The sequence below is a fragment of the Triplophysa rosa genome, linkage group LG1, assembly GCF_024868665.1.
Source record: "Triplophysa rosa linkage group LG1, Trosa_1v2, whole genome shotgun sequence".
Lineage (NCBI taxonomy): Eukaryota > Metazoa > Chordata > Actinopteri > Cypriniformes > Nemacheilidae > Triplophysa > Triplophysa rosa.
In genome coordinates this window covers 5634607-5662423 of record NC_079890.1, presented here as the reverse complement: position 1 = coordinate 5662423, position 27817 = coordinate 5634607, and the positions used below count along the sequence as shown (strand labels likewise).

At 37.6% G+C, this 27817-nt stretch overlaps 1 protein-coding gene across 3 annotated transcripts in view; it reads right to left on the bottom strand.

The window, feature by feature from the left end:
• rin1b (Ras and Rab interactor 1b) overlaps positions 1-24515 on the bottom strand; it is a 113869-nt gene extending 89354 nt beyond the window's left edge. For all 3 annotated transcript variants that reach the window (XM_057348387.1, XM_057348369.1, XM_057348377.1), the window contains exon 1: positions 23992-24515. The gene's annotated coding sequence lies outside the window, so the exon portion shown is untranslated. The remainder of the gene's footprint in view (positions 1-23991) is intronic.
• Positions 24516-27817: the final 3302 nt, after the last annotated feature.

The following is a 27817-nucleotide window of genomic DNA, read 5'->3' as shown; positions in this document are numbered from 1 at the left end:
GCTATATAATTAAAAACATTAGATGATTGAGTGTTTTCTTTTTACTAAAAGAATGTTAAGAATGTTGGTATGTTGTCCGGCCACAATAGACTGTTTTTAGGAGACCACTCCTTGGGGGAGGGTGTCCCTGGAGAACATTCCTCAATACTAGCGACTGACCACAGGATGTATGTTTTGAGAAGGTTTTATTTTACAGGAACTAAGAAAAAGGACTTCACGGTGATTGGTGGAAAGGGAGCAAAAAGCAGAGGAGGAGTCAGAAGATAGAACGACGTCACATACTTTATAAATATGAGTGTTTTGAATATTTTGTGGTTGTTGGCTTTTTGGAGAGAGTGGTGATTTACTGGCAACCCAAAGCTTTGTTACTCCTTTTTACATCTGATAATAAAACCTTATATTACTTTTGAGCAAATTGTCTCTTCAAATTTTTGAACATGCAGGACTGCCTTTAAAGTCCAACACTTGTAATAAAATTTCAATCGGTGCATCTCTAATTTTTATAATTTTCCTGGTTATATATATACTTTTTTGTTCTCACATTTCTTCTGCTTTTGTGCTAAAATGGCCCAAAACTTATTTCTTTACTTTTTTCTATGTCTCTGTTTAGGGCTAATATGTTTTTTTTCTGTAAAGCTGCTTTGCAACAATGCAAAATTGTGAAAGGTATTAATATGTACAAATATATCGAATGTTGTAAGACATTTAATGATGTGACCAGTGGGAAATAAAAGTATTACTTGATTTACATGTCTTGCTTATTGTTTTAAACGGTAAAACGGAAATAGAAACTCATAAAATCTATTAAAAAAATAATAATAATTAATAAAAATACCTCAATTAAAACCCCTCCTGTTTTCTGATAAAGATAGGGTTCTTTATAGCACCACTGAGGTTCTATATAGCACTTTTCAGGCAGGGTTCTATATAGCACCGAAAAGGTTTCTGCTATTGTTACAAGCCGAAGAACCCTTTTTTGGTACTATTTAGAATCATTTTGTGTATGGTACATTGATATCTAACGGTTGAGCTTGCTATCGCAGTCTAAATTCAAAATATTGGAGAGACAAATTTAGCCAAGTAACGCTTCTTATCGGTTTCTTTTGATTGTTATCATAAAAAATCTACAGGCATATTGTTTGTGAATGTGTACCGGAAGTTCAGTTGGGGTCACAAAAGTGCGCATGCGCAGTAATGTTTGTTTATGTTGTTAAGATGAAACCGTCTATATATCCTGAATAATTAGATAGGCTAATGCTTTCAGCTTCCAACAAAAAGTGGCAAACTTCCAACTCCAGTCAGCGGTTTATAAAACACTAAAACACTTTGTGACAAGAATAAATATGCATGAGATGACAAAACAATGATAAATGATCCTTTTGTAAATAGAAAACCCATAACACCTTGTTCTGAAGAACAAAGAAAGCCATCGGGGGTTTGAATGACATGAGCAATTGGGGGAGTACATTTCAATAAAACAAAATATATATTTTTAGTTTTTTTTAGCCTATTACACTCTTAAAAATAAAGGTGCTTAAAAGGTTCTTCACAGCAATGCCATAGAAGAACCATTTTTGGTTCCACAAAAAACATTCAGTCAATATCTTTCTTACATTTTTATAATCTGAAGAACCTTTTTTCGACAAAAATGTCCTTCGGATGTTACAGGTTCTTTATGGAAAAAAGGTTCTTCTATGAAATCGTGAAACATCACCATCCAGTTCATCACTCATTACTGGCTACCGTTTGAAGCCTGGCTCAGGTTTAAGTTACTGATGCTTACCTACAGGACCATCACTGGCTCTGCACCGTCATACTTTCACACCCTCCTACACTCTTACACCCCATCCAGAACCTTGTGCTCAGTGAATGAACGGCACCTGGTTATACCATCACAAAAGGGTACCAAATCAAGTTCCCGCTCATTCTCCTTCACTACTCCTTACTGGTAGAACGATCATCCAAATGCAGTCCGGTCAACCACATCTCTCTCATCGTTCAAAAAACAACTTAAAACATATTTTTTCCATGAATACTTGACTGGTAAATGTTGACTCTCTCTCTCTCAACAGGTATTGTTGAAATTAGTATCTTGGTATAAGCACTTATTGTATTATTGCCTCCTATTGTCAAATCACTACCATAGTAGAAAAAATTAAAATGGTAGACAAAGGTGCCCTAGAACTGTTTGCTTTCCTAAATTCTTCAAAATATTTCATTTTGTGCTCAACAGAACAACAACAACAAAATGATACAATAATTTTTTCTACCATGGTAGTCAATGACCACATTTACATGGACATCAGTAATCAAATTATTTGCCTTATTCTGAGTAAGCTAATATTACGATTAAGGTGTTTACATGAGTTGCTTTAAGAATATACCTTTCATGTTCCCGTTTTACATGTTACACTACATAGTTGGATTAATGGCATACGTCATTACATCTCTAAGCGACGCCGTTCGATGTTCCCTCCATAATTTCATGTATCAACAAACAGTTCGTCTTTGCCATGGTACCACATACAGTTTTTGGTGTTTCATTTATTTTCTAGAATTGTAGGCATTGTTCTTGTTTCCCGTTCAGACCAAAAATGTGCTTTCTTGCTTGAAGCCATGTTGTTTGCCGTAAAACGAAACAGCTGTCCACTGCCGTGCGTGTGTGTAACATGTCGCAAAGTGCCGCGAAAGTTCCTACGCGCCAGTAATAGTGCGATTAAGGCGTGTACATTTCTATACCGCACTTCGATAATGTGACTAGGAGTACGCCACCCGTCTTAATTCGATTTGTGTTTAGTACGATTATGAGTTTAGACGGATTAAGCTAATCAAAAAGATCTGTTTACATGGTCCACCCTTAATCAGAGTATTGTCTTAATCGTGTTAATATCGGATTATTGTTGTCCTTGTAAACGTGGTCAATGATGTCGCAGAAATGTCAGTTGCTAACATTTTTCCAAATATCTTTCTCTGTGTTCATCAGAACAAAGAAATGTATGCAGGTTTGGAAAAACTTGAGGGTGAGTAAATGAAAATGGACCTGTAGTGTTATACACTTCATGTAGCCAAAGACACCTGCTTGTAACTGTTACGCATTTGATTTTTGTGATTTTTTGTTGTTAAGTGCATTTGGTTGGAACTATACTGTGCAGCAAAGTGGCATTCCACAACCATGATTGAAAAGTCCTGCTGTAGTGAGAAGACTAAGTGGAGAGATTAGTGCTCTGGAAGTGTATATTAACTCCAAAGTGTCGGTGAGTTAGACCCCCAATCCATAACCACGCCGGTTTTACATATACATTGGGTTTAAAAAAAATGAAATGAATAAGCCAGCCGCTATAAGTAAGGTTTCATTACCCTTCAACAAACTTACCATGTTTGAATCCATTCGGCACAATTACCCTCAAAATCAGCGTGGGAACCGCAAAAAGTGTGCAGAACCTGTCTGAGCCAACAAACTGTATGACACACATACACACACAATGAGCGGCACAGCAGTCACTTCTTCAAACGGTCTCTTTCTATATCTCGCTGTGATGGCACTGTGTGGGCAGCCCAAGAGGATGCTTATGCATAACAGCAGATGGTTGTCATGGCAACAGATGCCTACACGTCCTACCAGCAGTCCCACTCAGGCACAGACACCTACTTACCCATAACACACACACAAGACAGACTGTGCTGTAAAAGGCGAGGAACTGTTGGCAAAAAATGGAGGATGTTTTAATTTGTCTTTCTCTTGCCCTTTCTGACAGAGAGCTCTTCTGTGCAATCACGGCACTTCATGTTATTTTTATCTTGTTTTCTAAAGCCCACACCCCCATCACTTCCTCTACAGTTCTTATTTCAGGTACATTTAGCAGCTGACTGTATTGTAGATGCATCATAATGATGAAAGGCCGGGGATGTCATTAAAGTAATTATGCTGCTGTGCTTTTTTTATACAGTAAGTAGGTTACAGTAGATGGGTTTTCTTAAAAAGTTAGTTCACCCAAAAATGACACTTACTGTATGTGAAAATTACTCATCCTAATGATGTTATAACCTGAAGACTTTCTATGTGCAGTACAAGAAATTCTGAAGAATGAACATAGTGTAGATTTTTCTCCATATAAAGATCTGAGGCTCATTCACATTTTGCCTAACATCTTCTTTCGTGTTTTACATTTAATGCAGAATAAACTACAGGTTTATGTTGCATTAACAACCGTCTGGATGTAAATTATTCCTCTCATTACGTTTCCTAGCGGCTTTTCAGAGCTCCATGTATTCAAAATATTACATGAAGAAACAATTGCCAAGGGCTGGGCGATCTTCCCAAAAAAGAATATCACGATCAAAGAATCTCGATCCACGATCTGAATTGAAATACGGGGCTGTACATTAACTTTTTTTGCACATAGCACTGGTGCTACAGAGGTTTAAAGTTTTGTAGCACAGGCCAAACAGTTATACAGGTAGCACAAGTGTAAAATGTCTGTTATCATCTTTAAAAAACACAAATGCAGATCATCACATAATTAGACTGGTTAACAACAAAGGACATTCATGTTCCATGCAAACGGATCAATTAGGGCCATATAATTTTTAGTTTACCCATTTTTTATTCTTCTGTGTTTTCCATTTTTTACTATACAATAGTAATATATTTGTCCACATAAAAATACTTTAGTAGCCTATACTATAGTATTTACTAGGCCTATAGTAAACTGCAGCAGATAATATAGTGTTTTTGAAACTTACTATAGTAAATATTAAAGTATACTACAGTTGATCAATTTACAACAAGAATACCACAATTTTCTATATCAAATACTACAGAACACTACATTATTTTTTCATTCGAGCGTTTAGGTTAACCTGTGTTCTATTTTGATAGTTTTTCTCAAACAGTGAAAACAGTTAAATGCACCTGAAATAAACTCTCAGGGCAACTCAGGACATGATATTCATGTGTTTATGTCCTCGTACAGTGAGACACCCCTTACGAAAATTTACCATGGTTTTACTACAGTTAAAATTGACAAACCATGGTTTACATTGGTAACACATTAGTTATCACAAAATAACCATGGTTTTAAAAACCAATATTTTTTAAAAAACCATAGTAAACGATGGTTACTGTAGTAAAACCATGGTTTTGCCCTAAGTAATCAATGCACCAAAAAAACATGGTTACTACACTTGTACCACAAAAAAAAACATGGTTAATTTTCGTAAAGGACATACAAATCCATGAGCATCACACGTTTAGCACATTAAACTGTGCAACACATTCACTCATATACACAGAACCGGCAGATAACAGATTTAAATAGCAGGATTCTGCATACGCATCACGGAAATCATAGGGCTCTAGATATAGGTTATATGAACTCAATGCAACCAGGTAACAAATTTCAATCGGAAAATAGACTCAAATTTTGTAAATTAGCGGTGCACCATCGATTAACGTCACACACAAACAAGCACAAGGACAAACACACTTCACACAAATAAGCCGCTCTGTCTCATGCACTTGCAAAACTGTATCGCACACGTGAGACCTCGCAGCAAGGCGAGAGTGATTCAAAAGCATACAGAGCTCTCTGCTCTCGTGGTGCTTCAATGTCACACGCCAATACTGCCCTACAAAGGCAACGTGCAGTAACTATGCCAACACTGAAACTGAGAAAAATGCCTTTAAAGTTTTTACACCAGCCAGTCAAACGTGTTGTGGGTAGATTAGTGGTAATGCATTTATGTAATGCCTTATTAGGAAGATTTTTTTTAAGATAAAAACCATGACCTCTGATGTGACCTTTGACCACCAAAATGTAGATACTGCACTCTGCTTTGGATGACCCTACACAACTAAAACACTATTGGAAAAGCAAAGTGCAGTATCTACAAACTAAATGTGTTCATCCAGATTTCTTCTTGTGTTTCTTACTACATGTTGATTGTTTCAAATAACTTTAATAATTTTATTGATGTTTGCTCGTTGGGAATGTTAAAATTGCTCAAAAGTAAGCTTCAAGATTAAGAGTCATCTTATCGCAATGCTCCTTTAACCACAAAGTTCTTCACATTTTGATTCATAGCTATCTGTGAAATTCAAAAAACTGATTGGCAAGATGTACTGATTATGAAATAAAATCTATAATCATAAAAGAGGTTGCGTCCATCTTTTTATTGAGTTGGCAATTAAGGCTGACTTATTCTGTCTCAATCATGTGATCTAACGTGGTTTGCAAATTGTGGATCGCAAACACAGGCGGATTGATTTCAAAATTCAGACTCATCGCCTATGTAAGTTTAATTTGACATCCAGTAGCCTGGAGTAGGTGGCGATAATGCTCCTGAGGAGGTATTCATCATTAAACAAGAAGAAGAAGAAGAAGAAAGGTGGATTGACAGCTACTTCTGTTGATGCCGGGTGCACGTCGGGTTGTCACTTTGCTGAGGAGGCGCAGCTATTGTTAGCTAATTGACCATAACAATAACTTTACCAGAGCCAGCAAACTTTTGAGGGAGTAACACTTGTCACTACAATTGGATTATCTGCCTGAAAGATGTCCGAATCGACGAACATCAACGTAATTATAAATCGGATTATCATTACGAGTGTCAGAGTGGATATTGCCTTCAATGGAGAAGGTAGGATAATGTCTGTTTAATTTGCTAGTGGCTAGCTAGTTAATGTTACTTTTTTATAAAGCTGTCATTTGCCTTGCTAGGAGTTAATATTTTGCTATCTTCCTTACCCATTTTTGGAGATTTGCGTTTTAACGCGAGTTCAACCATCATTTGCGGGATTGTGCCATGGTAGGCTAGCTGGTTGGCTTGTTGGTTCTGTGTGAGTGTTACGGCTACCAAGGCAGACCGCAGTGTAAGATTGAACCAGGAGACTTTGTCACAAGACAGAGCAGATGTCACAAAGCCCGTTATAGACCTTAACTCAATTTTGACCAAATGTGTAGTTACTGCGCTTTGCCTTTGGACGGCAGAATAGGTCTGTGCAGCGCTGAAAGATGTTGAACACACCTCTTGTTTTAGAGGACAGATGACAGTCATGATCCTCGCGATTCCGTTGAAAAGTGGTGTGAGGAAGTCTTCAAGATCGATCGCGATTTAAGATCATCAGATTGCCCACCCCTAGTCCATGTTTACATTACAGTACAAAAAAACGCTTTCACCTTTGTATAGATAAGGTAAGGGAGGTAAGGAAAAGAAAAGAAGTCTAACACAGTGTTGAGTTACATCTAAAGCTTTTAAAGTATTTGATTTTTTAAAATCAGAATACATTTCAATATGATATTACTCAGTTTACATACTGTAAGCAATGATTTCTTATATATATATATATACACACCATCCACACACAGATACAGAAGGCATTTGTGCACAGGCTGTCATCCACGTAGATTCAGAACATATTTCAACGAAATATTACTAAAATGCAGAAAATTGCTGTCTTATTCAGTTTTGCATTATGACCAATTTGCACACGTTTACATACTCTTATCAAAATTGTTAAACTTGAGTTCAAAACAATATCTGTAGGTACACAGAGTTTTGGCAATCGTGCCAAAAAAACATGCACTGAATGCATGTTGTGCCAAGCAATGATAAATGATCACAGTTTAGCTCACACATACTTCTGTTGTCATGGTTTGTGCTTAGTGTCCCTTAGTTTTGTCTTTGTGTTGATGTTTGGTTTTGTGGTGAGCATATGGCGTTGTTTTGACAGCCAGCCATGTGCTCTCTTGTCATTGTGTTGTGACCTCGCCCTCTGTTACCCTATTAATTATCTCGTTATTGTTTCACTCCTCGAACCTGGGTTTAGTCATTGTTTTCTCTCTCTCCCCTCCTGTTCCTTATTTGTGTTCTGATTTTCTCTTACATTCCCTGTGTTTCTCTTGTCCTGTGTCAAAATGTTGTGATTAGTTTCTAGTCTATAGCATTCAGCTTACCCCTTGCCTAGTCTCTTATATACTCCAGTGTCTTAGCCTCAATCATTAGACTATCATTGCCCTCTGTGTCTGCTCTTTGCAGTTCCCCGTTGGCGTCCCGATCTTGGCATCACTTCCCTGGCGGCTTAAGTTCTCTCCTCATGAGTCTGCACTCCCCAGCGGGTCAAGTTATTCCTCGTGAGTCTACACTCCCCCCGTGGGTCGAGTTAACTCCTGCAGACCAGCTCCCCTCCTCCACTGCCTTGCCATCTCCCGCAGCCGCTGACTCCAGCCGACCCGGCGCCGCCTTTCTGCCCACCTCCTTTGGTACCCATCCGCGGGCCTTAACACTGCTGCCAGTGGTGCCATCCCTCACCCCTATTGACTGTCTTTATCTCTTGTTTATCGGGACCGGGGATTGCAACTGTTTCCCACGAACGAGGAATTCCCAGTAGGCGCGGGTCACAAGCCCGTGTCGATTAAGTCCCTGCCCTTTGTACACACCGCCCGTCGCTACTACCGATCGGATGGTTTAGTGAGGTCCTCGGATCGGCCTCGTCGGGGCTCCTCGCGGGCCCTGGCTGAGCACCGAGAAGACGATCGAAATTGACTATTGGGAGGAAGTAAAAGTCGTAACAAGGTTTCCGTAGGTGAACCTGCGGAAGGATCATTGTCGGTGGCCGGGCGCGCGCCCGGATCCAGAGCGGCGGCGGGGACCACGGCCCCCGTCCCGTCTCCCCGGGGGCCCGCGGGGGCCCCCTACCCTACCAGACCAGCACTCGACTGTCTGCCAGAGACGCCGGCCTCGCGGCCGCGAACGCCGCGAGGACCACCGGCCAGCGCGCGGTAGCGCGCCGGGCCGGCCGGGGGGAGACTCCCGACCGGCCCTCGGGACCTGTACCACGGCGCGGGGCCGGGGCCCCCGGCGCGGGACGATCGGCCGACACCGCGTCCCGCCCGGTTCCCCCGGCCCCCGCCGCCCCCAGCGGGTACCTGTAGGTGCGTCCCCCGCTCTCACAGGCGGGGGCGGTCCCAAAGTCTTGTTTTCCCCCGCAATTGTACCTCTGCCTTTTGTGTCATGACACTGTTGAGCTCACTGTATTAGGAGTTTTGTAAAAGTTACCAAAGTATGGAAAAATGTGTCCTAGCGATTGTACAAAAACTGTAAGACTAAGAATGATACTTGCATGTTTTGCCTATTAAAAGAAAGTCTACAGATGCAGTTTGTTGAGGCTCCAGTTGATCTTGGCTGGAAGTTGTATGGTAAGAGTAGGGATGCTAATTTCGGTTCATTTCCTTAACCGAGAACCGACGCATGTTATCCAAACAGTAACCGTTAACTCATAAGATTTTACATTTATGCATTTGGCAGACTTTTTTATCCAAAGTGACGTACATTGCATTGTACTATACATTTTTTTTCTGACTATGTGCCATCACCTGGGATCAAACCCATGACCTTGGCATTACTAAGGCCATGCTCTAATCACTGAGCCACAAGAAAGCTATTAATTTTAAATTAAATTTTAATATTAAAGGTGGGGTGGTTGATTTGGAAAGGTGCTGACTTTAGCCTGCTAGCACTGAAATTATAATCCCACCCTCTATGCGATTCGCCGTCCAAAGCCACGCGTCCCCCAAAGTAAATGAATGTATTTCGTAAATCCAGGTAAAAAAAAACATTTAATTCTTCTCGAAGCATGTACATACCTGTCCAAAAGAAAGAGAGCAACCATGGTAACGTTATCGTCTTTAAGACCCTTTGCCTGCTGGAGCTGTCTCCAACGTGTAAAAGCTGAACCAATGTTAATTCGAGTTTTTCCTCTTTCATGATCCAGAAGTTTTTTCGTCACTGATTTTTCAAAAACTGAGTTTCGTTTTGTAGATTTACTTGTTTCTCGGCAGAAAATACCCTTTCAGATGGCACGGATGTCCCGGCAATGCAGAGATAACGCCTTGGGAAGTGCGTCTCATTTGCTTTCCACCAGCCAGGATTAATATCCAAAGAGGGCATATAAAGCATATAAATGTGTCTTTGCTAAACAGATATAAATCCGATCTGCTATATCCGCACAAAAATACAAACATTATTTATTACTTATTTCACATTCGTATTTTTACATTATGTCTAAAAGAAAGCAGGGAAAACACAGTGATTGCGTTCGTTAACAGCAGGTGTTCATCATTAATGATCAATCATCACTTAATGAATCACTTCATTATGTCATTATCTTCAACACTGCTTCAGTTTTACTTTAACACCCTATAGTGTGGACACATATAGACACCCAGCAGTGTTCATTTAACACTGGCCAATTTGCTGTGCACGCTCCAGTGAGTTAACACATGTATAGCATATACAAGTGTGCAGAAAACTAAAATGTATGATTTAATAGTTATTAAAAATCTCATTATTAAATTATTATTATTATTATTTAAAAAATATTATTAATATTATTTGACTTAAAAAAGTAAACATACCTTTTAAATCGTTTAACTGATAGTATTAATCAGTCAAAAATTTTTACTATCGGTTAACAGTTAAGCCCATTGCACATTGAGTCCGAAATTTGCGTCCGAAAATTGCGTCCGAAAAGCGCAACTCTCTCTCTCAATGGCTCTGCTGGTGACTAGCTTGCTGGTTGGGTGAGTGTGTTGTAGTTATATTTAAGAATTAGTTATTGCGTGTCTGATCTGTCTTAGGCACTACAATTATTATAAGCTTACGGTCATGAATAGTGATAAGGTAAGGATACTTATTTTTACTTTTACTTATTTTTTCGGTAGTTATTCAATAATTGATTTTTGTTTATTTTAAATGTTATAATTACGGGTTGCAGCTTTAATTTTAAATTTTCAACTTAAATAGCAAAATCTGTTCGACATGATGTTCATTCTGAGACACTCAAAAACATATAAAATGTAAAATTATTAATGTGCCATTTAATTTTAGTGCTAATATGGATTTGTTTTGATTTTTAGTCCACTATGCAAGCTAAAAATTTTGGTTTTCTTACATCTTTTACCACAAAGACACTTTATTAACCCACTGAGGGGTTTTGATACTAATTATATGTTTGACTTGTTTTAGTCTACATTTCCTACTTTTCCACATTTACAGTACATATCAACAGACAGAGACCGAGCTTCAAACCCATAAAGTTCAATAACTGCTACAGTAAAGCACACAACTTCTTAAGGTAAAGGTTGAACCTTGTTTGGCTGTGGTAAGGTGTTTGTGATTGCATTGTTTAGCCAAATATAACATAATCTACTAGAAGTTCTCAGTATTGATTGTTTTATTCAATTATTTACACATTTAAGACCTCTAACACCCATCAGAGGTGTTTATTATATTATGTAAACCACATTCCCCACCCGACTTTACCACCCTCAAACACAACCACCGGAAGAGAGCGAGTGATATCAGCACACAAAACTCTCCATACAATACAGAGGGGTTAGTAACCTCCAAACCACAAATCCTGATCATGTAACATCAGAGGGATTGATCGGTGATGTCCATTTGCAGCAGAGGCCTCTTTATATAAAACTTGCGCAGCCTACACAGAAAGTTATGCAATTAAGCCACGCACAGGGATCAACACAGGAAGAGAGAAGAAAGAAGTTTCTCCTCTTGAAGAACTTTTTTTTCTTGCAGCTATTTTTGAGTCTAGGTTCAGGAAGAATATAATTATGAACCAGGGAGGTCTTGAATTTTTATAAGCACTAAACAAATCTCTTGCAGATTTAGATTCTAATGACTTCTGAATATGTTACCGCTCTGAGGTTGCTCTTTCATAGCTCAGGAAACACATTTTTATAGAAATATCAACATTATCTTTCCTGGGGAGACAAAACAAATAGAAACAAATGTTTTAATGGTTGACATACTGAAAGAGTATAGCATAGTTGATTTGGTCTATGGAAAATGTAATTCTTAGGTTCATGTTATGTTCTTGGCTTAACTGATCAGTTTAAGACATTTTTGAGATAATTCCTGACACATTAACTAGGTCATATAGTTTATATACAGTATAAATATGCTATTTTTATTTCCTTTACAACATCATCTAATATTTGAGCTGAGTATTACGTGTATTAAACCAGTACCATAGCCACGAGGGGGCCTGAGGGGACCTAGGCCCCCTCATTTACATGTACGGCCCCCTCAGATCTTTGATTGCTTAAAATAAAAAATAAGGAATTGTTGAATTGTTACTCTGGTTGATCGACTACTCAGTGCTCCCCGCTGTTTTCAAAGTTATTGGTTTAATTATGTCACGTGTTGTGCGTAGCATCTTTTGCGCCAAGAGTTTAATTTATACGCTGCGATGGCGGGTGCACACTAGTCTGTTTTATATATATTACGAAAAGATGAGCAAGACGAAAATGAGTATACTGAGATAACGATTACACTGCATATGACTTCTTGTAGTGTCGAAAGACTTTTCTCAACAGAAACTTTTCTCACCCTCGAACACTCCGCATTGTCATGTAAAAGGTAAGCCAATGGTTTGACTGGTAGCCGCCAAGCTACTGCGGTTCAATACTGATCCTACAACCCCCTGCTCTGCATATTTTGTATGCTTCTCTTACCGCTTCAGAGGTTTGCGAAGTGGGCATAAAAGGCATTGAAGTGCACAAACTGTGACTACTACGCAAATCTCATGATTGCGGTTAAATAACCCTTCAAATTTCCATAGTAAGTTTTGTCCCTGTGTGAAGACGCTGCAGGCAATCGTGTAGCGCAAATACGTGTTCTGAACTGAAGTTATCTTCAGAAGTAACTTCAGCTGATTTCCTGTGTGCAGGGAGTAGAGAGCAGTGAACACTGTGTAGGGACCATGTCAATAGGAACACTGTTTATTCATGGAGCGCTCTTCTAACGAGCTGGTGATTTAAATCAGCATGGACCAGGATTAAGAACCACTAGGCTATGTTTATGTTTGCTAAAATGGTGACATGTGCTGTATAATATAGGTGTATCAGTTTAGTAATAGAAAAATATAAATGGCTATGTACATATACATAATGCCCCCCTCAAAAACAAAATGCTGGCTACGCCACTGTATTAAACAGAACATACTATTTAAAGTATTACTCACTACATCTCATCAAAGTCCAATTTGACTGAAAAATCTGTATTTATCCTAATCATCTGCCATCTGTTTATTTTCATATCATGCCATCCTCTCACACCATCTCACAAGCATTTTAGAGAGCACGGACAAAGAATATAAGGCTTTTCTGAATATTGCTTTCTTGCCTTCTTTCTATAATTCAAGCTTTGAATATACTTTGCACAGTATAGTGAGGATGCTCAACACATAATCATCTAATTTTAGTGAGGTTCAGTACAGTGGTCCCTGTACAGTACGTGTACTCTTAAGGCACACAAATACACTTCTGACTTTTCTTGAATTAAAGAACACATTTTTTTATTATGATTAGACATGCAACCAATTGCAACATGGTAAGTTAATGGTTAAATAAAATGGTTGCAAATACAATTTAAGGGGGGGGGGTGTGCAAAGCTATTTAATTTATCCTGACTTATTTGCACTTTTACAAGTGTTGGATTCTCATGCTAAACATGAGCAAAGTCTCAAAAAACGAGTTGGATCTATGCATAGTATTTCTATGCAAAATACACTCCCTCAGCTTTCACAGCGTTTTTTTAAACCATGGATTACCGTGACGAAACAGAGGTAGTTATTCCTTTTATGGGCAATTTCCCCCGGAAAAGCGCAAGTGCACACATAAACCAGAAAAGGAGAGTGAGAGGACGAGCACGCCCATCAATGTGCCTTTTTCAGCTGTACAAGTGTATTTGTTAGTTCACTACATTTCGGTGATGAATGTTATATAAACAGTGGATATAACTCTGGATTTGCAGATCATTTGAAACTGATAGATGGAGCAGTCCCAGCACCAAAAGATGCCGGTCATAAATGTCTGTGTTTTGTTGGCAATCGGTGCGTACATGCATACAGTAATTTAGACAATACGAACGTATAGTGAATAAACAGTTATGCAGGGATAATGCGATGATGTATTGTGTGCTCATGCTTTAGTTACGCCCACTGCAGGCCTCCAGGAGCTTGAATGTTTTCGGAAATAATCATACAGCTTCAGTGATATGGAGTATGCAATACTACTCTAAAGGTACTCAAGATTAACATGAGATTGGCAGAAACTGTGTGTTGCCTCCGCTTTATAGTAAGGTACATGAGAGGGAATGGTTTTGAAGGAAAAGCATTTTAGATAATGTTTTGATATTTTGCAATAACATTCAGACATAAATGTGAGAGTAAAAGTGTCCTAGTATTTTTGGGGGGTCTTATTCACTAATAATTTGTGTACCTTGTACACAAACATTATTATCTTCATTTACAAGGAATCGGTTTCAGCTTGTTTTAAATGAGATTCAAATTTTTTAAAACTGCAAACTTATTTATTTTAATGATCTACTGCATTTGTGCAAAGCGGTATAAAAAAACGTTGGCTAAAAACACAGACAGGAGTTTTGAGCCACAGTTCCGAGTACAGGTGGTCACTGTCTGGTGCTCGGAACCTGAATTGACACGAGGACTGTCTGTCAGACAACTTTAGATTTACTGAACTTCTGGAAGACATCTCTCAACATATCACAAAAAAAGAAAGAGAGAGAGAGAGTGAGCAAGGAAAGACGTGTTGGAGAGTCAGAGAAAAATATGGTCTAGGTTCAGCAAGTAGAAGTGTGTGGGAGATTAAAAACAAGTCGCAACAAAGCCTGTTAAGAAGAATCTCCAGGGACATGAATGAGAGGAAGACAGAGAAGGGGAGGAATAAGGAAATGAGGAAAGAGAGAGGAAACCCTACAGTGGAAGGGAACGTTGCATCTTCAGCTGTAAAATGAGCAGCAGCAGCTGTCAGAATAATGCAGCTCAGAGAGAAAGAGAAAGTAGCAGGAAGAACTTGGGCCTATTATGATGGCAGTGGGGAAGATTGTGAGAAGGAAGTGTGAGGCTACAGCCATCAGAAAACTCTAAATCCCATAAAATCTCATCTGATAGCACCAAAAAAAGTTTTGGTTTGTCTGAGAAACAGAACTAATATTTTTTGACACAAGTCAAGGAAGATAAAGACTAAATTATGGACAGAAAAATAAAAACGAAAAATCTCAGTTCAGCTTAAAAATGATCAAATTATATTATTACCGGTATTGTCAATAACTGTGATAGTAAAACCAAGCTTATCAATATCGTGTTAAACACATTTGATAAAATCGTTAATTATTCAGTCGCAATGGTTAGTTTTAGACAAATAGTGCACAGAATGCAGTATTTAATGCAATTTACTACACCATATTACTATTTTAATGGTAATGGTAATGTTTTTTACACCACTTTTTCACGCTCATGTTCATGTTGTATTGTTCACGTAGCCCATAAACATTCTCAAAACATAAAAAACTGAGAATGTTAGCAAAACATTTCTAAAACCTTTGTGTTAGCTGAGTCAACAATTATTTTGTCTAACTCATCTCATTTGTGATACATTTAAATTTGATTTAAATCAATAAAGTCATATTCAATTTAGCAAAGTGAACTGCAACACTAATTCAATTAATTTTTGTTCAGTTCTTGAAAACTGAATCAAGTCAAAGTAAATTGTTTTTATTTATGGTCAAGTCATTGGACCTAAATCTGTCCGAATAAGCTTTTCATTATTTGTGCAGTGATGGTGTCATACTCTTTTTAAGCTCCTGATGAATGATGACACACCGCAGCCGTGGCGGATTGCGCTTGTGTCTAAAAAGGCCCAAAGTGACGGAAAAGATGAGTGGGATGTGTTAAATCAGGGGTCTTAATGCCAGCTGCCCACTATCGAGCCTGAAAATAAAGCTGGCCTTTCAGTGATATTACAGAATGATTAATATCACAGAATGATTAGTGATGTCACAGGTGGAAGAAAAAGAATAAACAGCTAACCAAAAACAGAGATGTGGGACTAATCATGAATATGACTTTTATGAAGAAATGAATAGATAGAGCTCTATGAATGTATGTCCTCACACTTTTTCTCTGAGAACAAGACCCTAGTAATCTTAACCTTCTTCTGACTTAAATGATTCAATCAATCTGCCCTGAACTTAATAACATGAATAAACATGAATAAGACTATGAATGGAACTAGTGGCACTTGAAGGCTAGATTGAGAGGCACCACTCTAACATTTTTGTGGGGCTGTCAAACGATTAATCGCATCCAGAATAAAAGTTTGTGTTTACATAATATACTGTACGTCTGTTTACTGTGGATATTAATTTTGTATTTATAAACAAAAACATACACATACATGTATTTGTGTTTAGGAAATATTCAGAAGTAATTATTTATAGTGATCAGTAATTGAAATTACATACTGTATAAACATTTATTCATTTTTATATTTTTCTTATATATGTATGTATGTGTTTATAAACTCAAAATGAATATGCACAGTACACAGACAAATATTATGTAAACACAAACATTTATTCTGGATGCGATTAATCGTTTGACAGCCCTACTTTTTTGGAACAAGAAATTATATCATATCAAACGTGAAGAAATACGTTTGGCACACAGAAAGAATCGAGTGGATACCCAATTTATGGGAGGTGATTATACTGCCAAGAACTTTCCTAGCATTTCACTGTGTCTAAAATGGCTGTATAGTACATTGCATCATTGCAAAGTACAGGGAGACACATTTTGAAGTGCAAGATGCCTAAGATTTTGGAAGGAAAATGTATAAGAAATGTGGACCTGGGAAGGTAACACTTTGCTGAACTGGCTATTCTATAAAACTTGTTCATGCATTGGGTCATGAACAGAGAACATTATGTTGACATTTTGAAGGCAAATATAAAGAAATATGATGTCAGCCTGGCAGCCCAGATCTAGAATGCATAACACAATGGAATTAAAATGACCTAATAGATGTAGTCAGATGAAAAGGAGTTGGGGATGTTTTAAGCAATGGACAATGTGTCTGTAGTGGCCAGTGAGTATATATTAAATTATGCCTAAATGTCACGATTTTCGGGAAAGAACCCAAGTGCAGGCAGCGGTGGTATAGAAACAAGACTTTAATTTCAAAAAAAAAAAAAAACCCACGATGGGGTAAAACAAGGACCGGACTAAATGACAAAACAGAAAATAAACACTTCCCTCGAGGGGGATAAAACAATGGAACAGAATAAACTAAGACTTATGGTAATAAACAAGAACAAAAACTAAATAACAGCTATAATGCAACGTAGAGAACAGACAAGGTAAGAAGTTCAATGGTGCAAGGTAATCCAATGGGTTAGACAGCAAGGCGATGAACGAGGCAAGGCAAACAAGATATGTAACCAAACCAACGAGCACAGGACAGCAAACACAAGGGCATTAAATAGGGAGACTAACAAAAGATAATTAACAAGGGACAGGTGTCGGGAATGAAACACTAATGGAAGGCTAAACGAGGAAACGAGAGGGGCGGGGCCAAAGGAGAGCGCATGTTATGTTCAGAACCAACAATAACATGCCTCTCTCCACACAAAACATGAGGCTCTGTCATGATCCTTCCACTAGACCAAGAAAGACATGACATGATGAGGCAGAATCATGACACCTAAATGCATGTAATTTTAATGTAAAATATTGTTAAAACGTACTAATATGCATATTTTAGCATTAACAATGAAATATTGCATAATTTGTCCTTTTAAAAAAGTTAAGTGAAATATTTTTTTTCTATGGTTCTTGTTATTAGGTACAGTATGTACAAGGGTGCATTTTATGACTTTTTTCGTTTTTTAGTTAAAATTACTTTTAGAGTGTTATTCCAATGTTGTTTGCCAAAATAATAGTAGTTACACAGCGTCGACCGAGTTGTGCTTTCGGTCTTTTTCTCTCATTGCAAGGTGACAACCATCTGTGAATTTTTGAAAAGTTTGATGTGTTTTCATAGAGATATTGGACAAAGCGTGTTTTGGCAGCATGAAAGAAAATTTCTTCATAATTTGTGCTTTTCAATTTCTCATTTAGGTGTGTAAATCACAAAAATCCAACCTTACATTATCTTAATCACTGTCTTGTTGCCTAACACAGCCCCATATTGAAACATGTCAGTCAGTCCTACCAACTGTTAACCAGGCTTCGAAAAAAAAATTACACCGTGGGGTTAGTTGTAACAAAACAATGAGATTAAAACAATGTAAATTCCATTCATCGAAATCATAACTGAAAATACAATATTAGTGAGAGTAATTTACAATTATGATATTGGTTATAATTGTGCAGCATTTTCTCATAAATCTATCCATATGTATTGATGTATAATAGAGGGATGGTTATACAGTATGAGGGATGGCTGGATGATATCGGTCTGTTATAGAAAGATGTACAAAACAATATCCACCTTTAGTTTATAGTCAGAATAATATTGAGTTATTTGTGTTGAAACAGAATTTTCTATCAAGTGTTACAACCAGGTCTTAATTTGTGCCGGTGTTGTGCCGAATTTGGATTCCCCGTCAGATTACGACTCTCTTCATTGATTTTGCTGGGGATTGGCTAATTTTAACCCCTCCCCCACACCTAATCCTAACACCTAATGTTTGTGGGGAATGGGGGAGTCATAATTTGGCAGGGAGTCTGTTTTCGGCACAACACCGGAACCAGCTGGATCCGGAACCTCCGAAATCCGATCCGGCACCTCATTTGGCAGATCCCGCTCCTCAAGCGCTATTGGAAACGTTCATGCTGACCTGTTGCGTGCATATATTTCATTAAGAAGCACGTATAATAATTATAATGGTAATAACTATTTTATTTTGATAATAAACAGGCTGTCAAGTTTGAGATGCTGGAATATTGTGTGCGCGTATGGTCGACGGCGCAATCGCTTGAGCTGTTACTTATAATGGCAGAAACAATTTTAAAAACTCTGTGATGATTTATGGTCAAACAGACTATGAGTACGTTATTAGATACTGCAAAGTTAGCTACTTTTCGTCGTGTACACACTTGCATTAAAACAGAACATTGCGCTTTCGCAAAATAAAGAAAACTTACAGGATGCGCTCTGTCATCTCCTTTCCTTGAACTTATTTGTGGAGCCTCACAAACTGAACCAAACTCATCAGCATATTGTCACCGTTTTTTCCCTTTCGTTTTGTTAATCTGTTAATGGTCAAATTGTCTGTGTTTATTTATTTGCGTCGTATGTTTTGCATTATATATTGAAGGGACCTTGTCCTGATGGACACTTCAGAGAGAGATATTTGTGTTGTTGGACAAATGCTGTGAAGAGACACAGAAGAACTGATAAAATTCATGTTTGAAAAAGTTTAACGTTAAACGATCTGAATTCTACACAAATGTTGAGGGCTGTGTTATATTGGTTTACATGCACAAATATTCACAACATCATCATTATGACAATAAACCTTCCATCACCTTAACGCACATTTGAACTAAGCCAAACTTAAAAGATAAAATCTGCGTCTAGCACGTTAAATTTCTTTGTTAATTCTGAGATTCTCTTCGCAAGTCCATTTCCATTTAGGCTCTTTCATGCGCATTTTCAATACATCTAAATAGTTAAAAACCCCTCAGAGATTGCACATTCCGTTACTTCTCGCCACCCCACTAACTTGCCGGATCTGCCACGCCCCCTTGTTCCGGCACCTCGGAATTTACAAATTAAGCACTGGTTACAACTAACCCTCTGTCTGTTACAATGAACACCACCCATGGGGTAAGTTGTAACGTTTGCACTTCTGTCACTTTTGCTGTAATTGTACAAGAACGGTAGGTTCTAGAACCAAACTTGATGTGTTCATTTGTAGTTCGTGTATGTTGCTTGTGTAAAATCTGAATAATCAAACTTAAATATGTTTTGAGGGATTGAGCTACAACCAAAAAGCGTTACGTTGTTCCCCTACATCTTACTGCATTGCAAGCAGCCACAGAGGGATGCACCGATACCACTTTTTCCTTTGCCGATATGATTCCGATACCTGAATTCTGAGTATCGGTCGATACCGATCCTCATCCGATACTAGCACTGTTTTTCTTGATCAATGTAGAATTGCATATTTTTATCTTTTATTACCAGAGGTGTATAGTACGTAAGCATTTTTACTTTCAGGAACATTTTAAAATAGCTGTACTTTATCAGAGTGTTTTTACTTTGGACAAAAAATACTTCCCTACATTATAAAGCACATCATACTTTTTACTCCACTACAAATGTTGTTTTTAACCTTTTAATCCTTGAGTACATAAAAATCTACCACTTTCTTTTACTTTAGTATTTTTACTTTTAAAAGTAGAAAAGTATGATTTTTTAATGTAATTAAGTACTGTATTAAAGGTAAAAAACATAAAAATGTATTTATAAATTCTACTGAAGTATGATATATGCTTTACAATGTGGTCTCATAAAGTACAGATACTTAAAAAATGTTTAACAAATAAATCTCTGTTTATTGCACAAAACTATCACTGTATAAAAGTCTCCAATGCAGACTAAGTGGAACAGACTCGCGCATGCGCATCCTGGACACAGAATGATGCGTACCGATGATGATCCTTCTGATGTCGCGGGGATCTTTGACTTTGCTCCCCAAGTTCAAAACATTTATAACACAAAGAGAAGAGATATGTTATGTGTTTAACACATAGTGCATTGCATCCATCCAACAGTTAAAAAAGAGTTATTGTGTATGAATAAAAATGCACTCAACGCACAACATAGACCGCTTCCAGTGCTTTAATCTAATACACTCAGCGAGTACCCTCTCTGGCAAAATGCATTTTAAACAAAACCATATACCAGTGGCGTAGCCACGGGTGTGCCAGGGTGTGCCTAAAAATAAATGCAGATTTTTTTAAGTCTTAAATTAACCCTTTGGCGCGTATACGATCACACCGGTGTTATTAGAACATTCGGCGCTTTGGCTGGCACTGAGCCAGAGACAGACTTACCCAATCCTCTCACATATCACGACTACGCAGTGCTTTCAATCACATGTTTATTTTAGGCTTCATACATTTAAATTCACGTGCTGTAAATGCGGCACAAACAAACATGAAAGCGCCCGCTTATAACTGTTAGCTCAACTAACGCGATCATTATAAAAGTGTTTAAACAACAAAACACATTCATACACACATATTTGACAATCGGAATATCAGATATTTCATATCATATCATATGAATATTTTGAATAAAAAAGAAAAATTACGTAAAAGCAATACATCAGTCATACAGCTGCTGTCGTTCTGTGTCTGTCACATGATAAGCAGTCCCGCGTCGCCATGGAAATATTAAAGTGATACGTTCTAACGGTTTCCTTGAAAAAAACTCACGCCAGGGAGTCATTATGAAAATGTTAAACTTGCATGTGAAAGGGTTTTAATTAAAAAAATTATACTCGTACTATTGTTGTTTACTTGTTTACACTAGACCCAGATGACATAATTGACGCATTCAAGGTCAGGCCACGCCGTCTTCCCCTTTGAGGCATTGTTAACGGTACTGTTTATGTGTTATGGCGTTGTTGTGGTTGAATGTAATGAATAGTTATATTTGATCATTTATATAAATATAAAATGTATATAGTTTTATGGATATGTGGCGAGTTTAGTTTTACATATCAGCCCAGTGTACTCTGTAACGTTATATGCAGAGTTGGGTTTTTTGCACTTTAATCTGTTAATAAATGATGCAGAGCCAGTTTTTCAAATGCACACCCAGAGTCTCTTTTCTGGCTACGCTACTGCCATATACTATTATCTAGTGATTATGAAGAATAATGAAAACATTGGTTCGGGTAACGTCCTGACTGTTACTGGACACATGCATGCTGGATGGAGATTGACAGCACCAGCGGAGGTCAGAGTTTCTTAATTATGCTATATTGGTTTATTCCTTGCATAACGCTATCGAAATACATGACGTACTTCTACGGTGGTTTCCTGATAGTTAGTCCTTTTTGACGCTTAAGAGTAACATCCACGGGTAAGGAAATGGATCGGATTTGAATGGAACCCGTCAGTCCGATACCCGATCCAGCAAAAAATACCTGTATCGGCCCCAATTCCGATCCAGAGTATCGGATCGGTGCATCCCTAATCTGAAAAAGCAAGAATGTTGCTTCTGTTACAGTTATTACCTATTCTCTCCCTCCACAATAATAAAAAATCAAATAATGCATCGCTTCAGCAGTGGAGAGCAGTTCCACAGAAATGGAATTTTGGCTTAGTTTATTTGTATTTGTGTGCGCGTGTTTGTGAGAGCATGAATGACTAATATAACATCACCATGGATAGCTGTTTAAGAGCTCTCCACGAGCTCTCCACTAGCGCAAAAACCATTAGAAACAGTTTGAAATAGTCCTAAACCAGGGGAACTGGTGACTGTGAAACGACTCAGGCTGTGTGCTAATTCAACTGCAGGTGTTTATGGTACGTCTAAAAACACAAGGGGGTTGACCTCTGTTGGCATATGAAACCTTTGAATGAGAAACTCAAAATTTTGAGCCAATTTTACTAGAAATCGTACTATCCACCATCACGCTAAAATAGTTTTGATTTTGTGGTTCTTTACAGTATTTGTTTTTTCAAGTTTAAGAGCCCTGGTCACTACTGTACAGCATATGCTTCTGTATATAAAATGACTCCTAGCAGATCAGATATTGTTCATTGTTCTTAACAGCTGTGTTTAACACATTTGTTGGATTGATGCATTTAAACATGAAACAAATGACTGCATTTCAATGGTGAAAGATAGATAGATAGATAGATAGATAGATAGATAGATAGATAGATAGATAGATAGATAGATAGATAGATAGATAGATAGATAGATAGATAGATAGATAGATAGATAGATAGATAGATAGATAGACTATTGGCCATATAGTGCCCACAATGAAAAATGATGACATCATAGTACAAATGACATCAATCTTATAGAATGGTCATTATGGCACTGGAAAAATAGAAGATGAGTTTTATCTGTGAGTCAATGTGCTGTGAAGAAAGCCACAGCAAGTGTGAACAAACTGCTTTCGAGTGTGTGTGTGTGTGTGTGTGTGTGTGTGTGTGTGTGTGTGTGTGTGTCGTGTGTGTGTGTGTGTGTGTGTGTGTGTGTGTGTGTGTGTGTGTGTGTGTGTGTGTGTGTGTGTGTGTGTGTGTGTGTGTGTGTGTGTGTGTGTGTTCTCCCATGAGACTCTCCACCACACTTTTCACGTTGCCACCCCCGCAGCCAAAGATGCTCATAGCCGCTGTGGTTTTTCTGTCTAAGCACCAACAGGCTTAAAACCTTTACTGTATAGTAGCCTACTAAAACAACTCTTCACAAACCAATAAGAATATATTTTTCAAGACAATTGGAACTATGGTTGGACTCTCTCCTAAACACTTTATTTAACAGCGAACTGAAATACTTTCAGTTATCAATGGTCAAAGCAAGTGAAGATCACCCTACTATATATCACTGTATCCTATCAGTATCAAATCACCACACAGGACATGAGCAATAATGGTTAGGTTATATGAACATACTTTCATTGGCCTATCATGCAAAAATGATGTTGTGTGGTCAATCAAATCAAAATTTACCAAACCAAGTTGACCAAATGTTTTGTTAAACATATTTTGTAATGCATCCGGCTATTTTGGTTTACATGTTTTGCATCACAATATGAAAAGATACTCACTGTGCAAACTGGGTCAATATACCCTGACAGGCAACAGTAATAAGACCTAAATTTTTTGTAATTATGTCTGTCTGTCCCTTAAGTTCTGTGGAGCCTGGTGCAGTACAGTGATACTGTAGTATACCAGTATTACTGTGATTTAAGCCGACTGAATATTAACACCAATAAGAACTAAAGAATAAGCATATATCTCATTTCTTAAAAGGCAGTTTTCCACACACAATTAACAATGATATTGATGCAAATGGCTTTACCAATCTGTGGTACGTTCTTCCCCGTAAAAGACTCTTTATGCATGATCAACTTTACCTTCTCTGTTTTTAGTTCTTCAGCTGTCAGTCCATCAGGCTGGTGAAATCAGACGCACGAGCTGTCGGCACGCGTTCTGGGATAATCATCATTTGGTCCGTTCGGCAGCACTGGGGGATAATGTGTTTGATATCATGAGACGATCCTTGTTGGTGTGATTTGATGTGTTTGATATCATTAAATGATCATCTGTGTTCATCACGTTCACGCGCAGTGATGCTCCTCGCGCGCACCTCGATCGCGCTGTCTTCGCAAGCGCAACTTTCACCATGCGATAAAAAGTCTTCTTTTACTATGGTAGACAAAGAACTAAACTAAAGCCTTTTCAAAATACAACGAAATAAAGAAAGAACGTTTCTATAAGAAATCATAGAATAAAATGTAACACATCTGATCGTGTTCGATTAGCATCTTCATTTAGTAATGCGCTTTAAAGGTATCGAGTAACGCATGCTCTGAAATACATTTCTTATCTCATAAATGACAAAATTTGCGAGTGGAAGTATTGAAGGCACAGCCCACAAGACCCATGTATTTGAAAATGATGAGTGCATGCATTTAATATCTAATCCGCTGGATGTCGCTAGAGGGAAGAGATCGAGAGCGTACAGACGCTATGACAGTATTTTCAAACATGGTTTTATATTGTATACACTCACGCGCCCGTGCGCGCACACTCTACATCCGCACACAAGCATTAGTTTTACTATCAAAATGAGGATTTTATTTCACTTTTGTTTACTGAACTAATAATGTTTTCTGTCCTCAATAGACATTACTTGTCGATTTAATATTTAAGTAAAGTTGTGTTAATCTACTGGATACGGTTATTTTGTCCTTAAAAGAACAGTTGGGGGGGGGGTAAATTCTAAATTGTGACCGACCGTTTCTCTAAAAGAAGATATAGAACTTTTAGCTTCAACAGCAAGAGGTTAAAAAAAATCAAGACGCCGCAATCTCCATGCGCTCCGATGCCCTCATCCTCAGCAGCAATTAGTGCTGCTGATAGCTGACTGCCGTCTCTCTGACGCTCTCAGTGGATGAATAAGGTGGATGTTTTCTCCCTCACTGAAAGATATAGAGGAAGGAACGATACATCTTCTCAAACGCCTTGGGCCAGCTTATTAAGATGAGACAAAACAAATCAAGATCAGGCTCACAATGTTGTGAGTGTTCATATAGTTTCCAGGCAAACGTATGATAGGGATTTGGGTCGGATCTGTATCTTAATATTCAGACTTTGGATAATTTCAGCATCTTGGCGGAGACAGGCTGTGCATAAAAATATGAATAAGGGAAATCGTAAAGTTCAACATGGGGCTATAACTCATAACATATATGAGTCTTTCTATTAAAAGTCTAGAGAAACAGTTTGTTTACTCTAAAATTATAGAATCAGTGAATTTATTATTATTATTTATATAATATATATAATTTATTATTTATTATAATACTTTTTATTAAAAGTAATGTTTCTCATAACCTACTAGAAGTTCAGTACACTGTCAGAAAAAATGTGCCAAATTTGTACCTTTAGGGGTACAATGGCTTGTCACTGGGGCAGTACCCTCAAAGGTACGCATATTGTACCTTTCCACATGGATACCCAGACAGCAAGCAACCATTGAATCAATGTTAAAAAATAGCTGATTGGTCAATGTTAATTGCATTGAATCAATATCACTTTTGCACCTGTAATTAATGTTGAAACAAATCACCATTATTGTGATCAGTGTTTGCTTTAGTTGGGCTCTTGACTCTTGAGCTTAACATTAAGTTTTCTTTACTGTTTAACACATATGTTGTGGCAAAGAAAATTAAGATCCAGTGAGGTCAGAAAATGATCGTTATTCAATAACTATCGTAGTTCTATAAGTTATTTTTGAGTGTGATATGTTATTAATATGTGAATGTGGAGTTATGACACAGCGTAAAGAGAATAAATCAGCGTTATGGACGACCAAAAGGAAAAAATATTTTCACAAAATTGTTACTCGTCTGAATCAGTTAGACATTAAGAATCGGTGTATGAATCTCAACAATGGTGACAATCATCAAACTAAATCACATAAACAGATCAACTGCAATGCATGCTGGGAGTCATGAATGAGTTTTGTACTATGATGTTACCCAGCATGCATTGCAGCATGACGCTTTCTTTTATGGAGCCAGAAATATGAATTTTGTAAATCTGAATTTTAGATAAGTGTAATTGCACAAAATTGAATATTTCCTGTCATTCAATATAGTTCTGAATTTGATTTTTAATATTTTAATATGAATATTCAATATTACATTTCTTAAATTGAATATAGAACAATTCAAAACGCAGAAATTCAGATTCAAATTCAAAACGCAGAAATTCAGATTCAAATTCAGATTCAAATTCAAAACGCAGAAATTCAGATTCAAATTCAGATTCAGATTCAAATTCAGAAATGGTTCAGTGGGTAAGGTTAGCTTCCGGGTTTGACAGGGAAGAGTAGAAGATCTGGGAAAAGTCAAACGGAGCACTTTGGCCACAATGGCCAGTTATTTGTTCTTATTATCCAATCAAACTCCAAACATGCTGTTTTGGAGAGTGGAACTTCTTACATTGCAATAAAAAGGATTTAAATTTTTCAAATTGCGACCACGCCCACAAGACTACACGGGTTGATCGTTTGTTGCTGCAGCATAGCCAAGCTCATATCGCTGCAATCTTAGGCAGCTGCCCGGGATGTGTGCGCTCACTGCCTGCGTTTTTGCCTGCTGCCTCCACTGTTTGCGCTCACTCCCAGCGTTTGCTGTTGGTGCTTTTACGCTCGCTGCCAGCTACCCCACTATGCGCGCTGGCTTCCAGCGTTTGTGGGTGCATATACATTTAATATATTAGACATGTATACAGTTTTTATAAAGAACGTTTGTGGGTCCTGCAAAGTCAATGACATACGTGGCACGTTTGCAATAGAAGTTATGTATAACATTTAGTGCTACAATAGAGAGAAAATGAATAAACTATGTAATTTAAGCTGCATTTAGACTGAAATAAAAACTTTAATAAAAATAGTGTGTAATAGTACTCTTGTCTATTCTTTTGTGTATTCTTTGGCTAAAGGATTTTTTTGTCAGTGCAGCCAGCATGCCAGTCGTAAACATTAATCATGTTTAATCAAATCTTATTTTCACTATATTATGAATGGAATTTGATCATAACGGCTGACAATGCCCCAGTTGTGCTCAGTAGTTGTTCATATTCTGCAGATATGTGTTCACAGCTAAAGACTGAACACAGACAAACAATGAGATAGAGAAATGAGAAAAATATAAAAGCTATTGTTGGGTTATTTCTATGTAGATTTTTTAAATGACAAAGACTGCAGTTTTAAAGTGCTTTTATTAATTTATTTATATGAAGTACAAATAGCAATGAGGTACAATTAAAACAAAAGATTTTCCTTTAGCAAACGAACACACCTCCATCTTAAGCTAAATAGCCTACTTTGTCAATGCAAAATAAAAAAGCTATCCGTTTATGCGTTTTAGTGAATACAGTCTAAATGAAATAAAAATAAACACATGTTCTATCTACTATACAGTAGCCTGCAAAACGAACGCAGCAAATGCACCTGGATATTAAGGTATGGCGTTTTCAGTCATATATTACTCAACATATTATTTATAGTGAACTATATCCACAACAAACTTACATTATATCCTGAGTTCCTTTATCGAAAATATGCAGGTAAATTATTTTTTACATGTCAAATAATTGAGGAATAAATGCTCTCTTGTTATCATTATCAAAATGTTTAATCTGCATGAAACAGAAAGTGCATAACCATAC